Source organism: Grammomys surdaster, unplaced genomic scaffold (assembly GCF_004785775.1).
Source record: "Grammomys surdaster isolate TR1022 unplaced genomic scaffold, NIH_TR_1.0 187, whole genome shotgun sequence".
In the NCBI taxonomy this organism is placed as follows: domain Eukaryota; kingdom Metazoa; phylum Chordata; class Mammalia; order Rodentia; family Muridae; genus Grammomys; species Grammomys surdaster.
The window spans coordinates 2,299,918-2,305,763 of NW_021604632.1; positions in this window are offsets into that span (position 1 = coordinate 2,299,918).

Consider the following 5,846-nt stretch of genomic DNA (forward strand, 5'->3'; position numbering starts at 1 on the left):
CTTTGTAGAAAATTCCTGATATGAGAATTCCCCTTAGACCTCATCTGCATTTCATCTCTTGGCTCTCAGCTTTTGAATCATTTCAGTCTCCACTCTGATGTGTTCTCCTCTGCTATATGAATCTTTTCCTATCTTTCCCTCTCCTGCTCTCCTCACTTCCCCTTCTTGATCCTTTACTACACATAAGACATGTTGCCATAACAATCAGCTTGCTGATTTACTCTCAGTATCCCAGACTAGACTATAAATTCCCTCCTTCGAGAGAGCCCTGCCCTGTTAGGCCTTACATCTTCAGACCCAAGATTAGTGTTTACAACTAGCAATAGGTAGTCACAAGGTGTATGATGGATGAGCAGACCGGCTGATGGAGTGAATGGAAGAAAGAGGAGGCTGTGCTTTATCAGCTGATGAGTGAGTTGGCCTAGGGGAAGGAATTACAAACTTGGAAATGGTTAGAGTGGTCGATGAGAAAACTATTTTATCAACATGTGTTTGAAAGACTTGAATTTATTTTACTTTAAAAACCAGCTCATTTGATTTTATATCTGCTTAAACTATTGTCCTGGTTTAGAAGAACATTATTTGGGATTGCTTTGGACAGTTATTAGATATCAAACATTCAAGAGAATAGGCGCATGGGTTAGGAGATTAAGTCTCAACTCCCAGTGTCTGGAGATCCAGGGTCAGAACGTAACATGATGGAATGAGCCCAAGTAAGATGCACTGGATTTCAGTCTCAGCCCTGTGCTGCCACGGGTAAGAGATAAATCCCTGGGAAGCACAGACCTTTTCAAGTGATGGTCATGTTGGCAGTTACTTGCCAGAGTTGTTAGTAAGGATGACAAAGTCTGAAACTGTGTTCCCAGCATTAGGTAGCCCTCAGTAAATCTGAACGCTGCCCCGGCTCCCATGTCAAACCCAAGGGAAGAACATGGGTATCAGTTCTCTTACCAGCAACTGTGTCTTATCCAAATGATAAGAGCTTGGGTGTGGAGGCAGAAAACGCAGGGTTTGAATTCCAGCTCCGTCATGAAGTCAGTGCTTGCTCCATATTGTTCTTTTCCTGTAGATGCCAGCTCTCTGTAGCATCCCATTGTCTCTGACATTCTCCTAGTCATCTAGTACTCATTATAGTGTCTGGGATTCATGGGCTTCTCGCTGCTAAGTCTAGGGAAAACAGAGTGCTTTCTGCTTCCTCTACTATTGCTATACCAATTAGGGCTCCGTCTAATTCTGCTTTCTCCCACAGATGTCACTACTGAAAACCCCTAAAATCAGACCTCAGCCTTCTTACACAATGAAGTCAAGCAGAAGACAGAAGACAGGGACTACTCTGTCTCCCTAGAGCTTAGAACACAGGCTTGTCCCTCATTCACGCAACTCAGGGACTGCTTGCTCAGTGTTCAGACTATCTTCCTCTTGATCTTCTGGGCTCTGTAGTTTCATTTCTGACTAGTCACCGGGAATTCTGGCCTTTTGCTTCAGCTCACCTGTGGCCTGATGTGCTAATCACGTGCCAGACCCAGTGGAGCAAGCGGAAAGGGTCACAAATCAATGTCAGCTGAGAAAAAAACAAGGTCTGGGGAGGAGGATATTGTAAGCCTAATCAAGAAGCCTGGCTTCTTGGCAGAGCTGCAGGGAAATCACTGAAGGGGATTCAGCCAGAGGAGAGGTGATACTGGAAGCCAGGTGTGAATAGGTTGCTGCAAATGATTGGCACATGGGACTTGGTCAGTATGAGAGGTGTGGAGAGAAAAACCTGGGAAAGCAAATGAGCCTTCCTTTCTCAAGGGTCTCACCTGGAGCAGGGGACGACAGTGGACAGGCAGCCACGTAGATGAGAGCTACATGGGGAGCAAACTAAAACGGAAGAAAGCAAAATGACTTGACAGCAACAAGAGCCCCTCCCTGAGAAAATGGCATCAGCTCAAAAGTCCGAGGATCAGGGGACCTCAAGAGACAGAACCGCAGAGGCTCAGAGGCAGGAGGGAGCTCAGTGTGGCATGTAGTCCGAGACATAGATGGGATTGGGGGAAAAGTGGGGAGGCATGCTGATTACTTTGATGGGCTCTTAGAAGATGCCAACCTGTGATGTGCAATTTGATTCATGGCCAACCCTGAATTGTGAAGGGAGGAAGCCAAGCGTAGGCTAGTAGTGTCTTCACTTGGAGCCTGGGTACCACAGTAGATGATATGGCCACAGTCTAGGTATGTGGGCATCAGATCACTTGAGTGATGCAGCTTGTGGCAATGGTAAAACGGGTCTTGGTGACAAATGTTAGTCCAGAATTTGCACTTGTAGGCCTTGTAAACTGAGAAGGCAGAGTTTGATATTACATTTTATGGGATGGAAATGTCCTTTGTATGAAGCCTGCCAGTGAAGTCTCCTTGGCTTCACTCATGCTTCGTGAACTGGAGAATTGGTGCCCCACTGTGGTCTGAAAGATAACTGCTTAGGAAAAGGCCCAGAGATACAGAGGTGGGCAGGGCTGAGGGAGGTGAGCAAGGAGAAACTAGCTATTTTCTGATGTTAGAATTTTTCCCTAGGAAGATTAAGTGAAAGCTGGTGCATGTCTCAGACCCTTTACTGATTCCTTGATGCTGGAGATTGCAAAGGGTAACATGTAGTATAGATCTTCTTTAATATATTGTGGGTTCTTCTTTCTTCTATCCTTTCAACCCTGGAATACTAGATAGGAGAGAAAAAAAAGGGAAAGGGGTTGATGGTATTTTTTAGACTAATTCTGTTAAGAGTGTCGAGTTCCTTGGGGGCAAGTTTGATCTTCACCATCAGGATATCTAATTTCTTCTTCTTTCTTCTTTGCACATGACTACTTAACAAACCACCACCAACAGCGACCAACCAACAACCCACCATGACTAACAACCCCACCTCTGGGGAGGGTAGCATTTATATACCCTCTCAAAAGTCTTCAGAGTTCCAAATATACAGTCACAGAAACTATCTGCAGCTGGCAAAATCATGCCCCTGCTAGAGCACGAGACAAATCACAGTCAGTCAGGGTGCTATCCTGAGATAACCACCAGTCTGAAGCCGTACAGGCAGGAGTAAGCCCAAACAGATGACCCTTACATAGGGCTACTCAGGAAGGCTCGGATGATGAGTGAGCCCAAGATGACCACCAGACCAGTACCATGGGTCCTAGACAGAAAGCTAGCCTGAGGTGACCACCAGTTTGATACCATGCAGGCCCGGGGATTGGGGACCAGACCACACATGAGGTAACCCTTCCTGGGCACCATAATGCACAAATGAGGCATAGCACTCCTGAGACACCCCAGACACTCAGAGACCTCAGGTACCACTAAGAGGAAAAAATGGAAACGGTGTAGAAGTGGAAGAGAAAGAGAAACAGGATGTGGGCACTATAAAGAGAGGCAGAACTCGAGATTCGAGGGTAGTGAGGAACAGCCTGATGTCAGTAGCTGGTAATGCCACCTGGGGCCATGGTGGGGCCCTGGCCTGTGCTGCCACCAAGGGCCAAGTCTGGGTCAGTGGTTCTGAATCAGCAGGAATCTGTTACTACCAAAGGCGGAACAGACATCCCTGGTCTGTGCTGCCTCCTGGGAAGATGTTAATGTCTGAGCGCTGTGCAGAACTTGCCCTACCCCTCACCTGGGCATCTGGGGAGAGCTTGCCTCGGGGGATTGAGAACAGGGGAACTGACCCTTCCCCAGCTAGCTGCAGTACTCAGGAGATACAGTCCTGCACATTTCAGGAGTTATGGTTATGCCAGCCCCAAGGGTGTGAGCATGGGGGAGTTGGCCCTGCCACTTGTCTGCCATGCAGAGACACGAGTGAGGGAGATTTGCCCCACCTTCATGCCTTAGCACCTAAGGTAAATGGGAGAGTTGACCCTGAGGGGTCATCAGAGCAGGAGAGCTGTCCCTGGCCCTCACCTGCTGCATCACTCGGAAGAGCAGGCCTTATATCTCACCTGCGCAGCACAGAAGAACTGGCCTTGGATGTGAGAATTGCTAGTGAGCTTGCCCTGTGGGCATGAGTGTGAGGGAGCTGGCCCTACTTCTTGTCTGTTGTGAGGTAGCATTGGCAAGAGAAAGAGCCCTTCCCTTCCCTTTTGCCTTTGATGGCAGCTTTGGTGGGACAGTTGGCCCCAAAGAGGTCATAAAAGTAGGACAGCTGGTCCCACCCCTCACCTGATGCACCGTTATGGAGAGCAGGCCCTGTACCTCATTAGAGGAGTACAGAAGAGCTAACCATAATGGCAGAGGAATCGGTGAGCCAGCCCCAAAGGTTTGTGCATGGGAGAGCTGTCTACGCAACCTGTCTGCCTTTTGGCAGTGAAGGTATGGGAGAGATGCTCTTCCCTTCCCCCATCCCTTGCCATCAATAGCAGGTGGGAGAGCTGGCCCTGGGTCATGAGGGTAGAAGAACTGGCCATGTCCCCCACCTGCTGCAACATTCAGGAGAGCGGGCCTCGCATCTTTGCCTGTGCAGCAGGATAGGGCTAGCCCTGATTGTGAGGGGTGTGCTGGTGAGCCGGCTATGCAGGCTGGCTGATAAGCTCAGATGCCTCTCAGGCCCAGATCCAGAGCTCTGAATGGGCCCACCCTAACATCTACCCCCTCAATGAACTGTTGGGGTGAATGAAGGGGCCAATCATACAAAGCCTCCCCTCTGAGAGGAGTCCCAGTGGGGTCCTAGTATTGATAGAGTAGCAGAAGCCAGAGGCTTTGTACCAGACCAACAAGTCATTGTAATGAATATTTGCAAGCAAAGAAATATGGACAAAAGGGTATACTGTGGGAAACACTATGACATGCTACAGCTTCCACAGTGAGATTTTTTTCCCCTCTTTTTATGGGGGAGATTGAAAGGGTGGAGGGCTGGTATGAGGGGAAGCGGAGATGGGGGAGATGCGTGAGATTGGGGTGCACGATGTGAAATTCACAAAGAACAATGTCTTAGTTAGGGTTTTACTGCTGTGAACAGACACCATGACCAAGTCAAGTCTTATAAAGACATTTAATTGGGGCTGGCTTACAGGTTCAGAGGTTCAAGGTGGAAGCATGATAGCATTGAGGCAGAGTTGACAGTTCTACATCTTCATCTGAAGGCTGCTAGAGGAAGAGTGGCTTCTAGGCAGCTAGGATGAGGATCTTAAAGCCCACACCCACAGTGACACACCTACTCTATCAAGGCCATACCTCCTAATAGTGCCATTCCTTGGGCCGAGCATATAGAAACCATCACAAACCAATAATTTTTTTTTAAGGAAAAAGATATAAAACACACAGTCCTGGGCATAGGGTATCAAATATCTGCTGTAGTCAAGGACACAGGCTTGGGATCTCTTCTGATACTGCACCCTCATTCAATATCTTCTAAAACTCTTGCTTTAAAACAAAAATTCAAATATTTACGATAAAAAGTCTTCCCAAACTAGGCTTCAGTCTGTCATTCCACATTTCAGAGTATTTGTAGTCCCTGAGTTCTGTGCTTTGAACATTCCTGGGAAGTCAGTGTTCTGACTGTGGGATGAAGGATGATGGTGTAAGGAAGAGAACTAAGTGCCTACTATGTTCCAGAACAGGCAAGAGGGACTGGAGAGACAGTTCAGTGGTAAAGCCTCCTTGCTGCTCTTGCAGGGGACTGGAGTTTGATTCCCATGATGCACATTGGGTGGCTCAAAAGTATCTGGAAGTCTAGCTCCGGGAGATCTGATACACTCTCTGGCCTATGGGGCATCTGCACTTACATATATACAGACAGACAGATGGATGGATGGATGGACACACACACACACACACAGAGAGAGAGAGAGAGAGAGAGAGAGAGAGAGAGAGAGAGAGAGAGAGAGAGA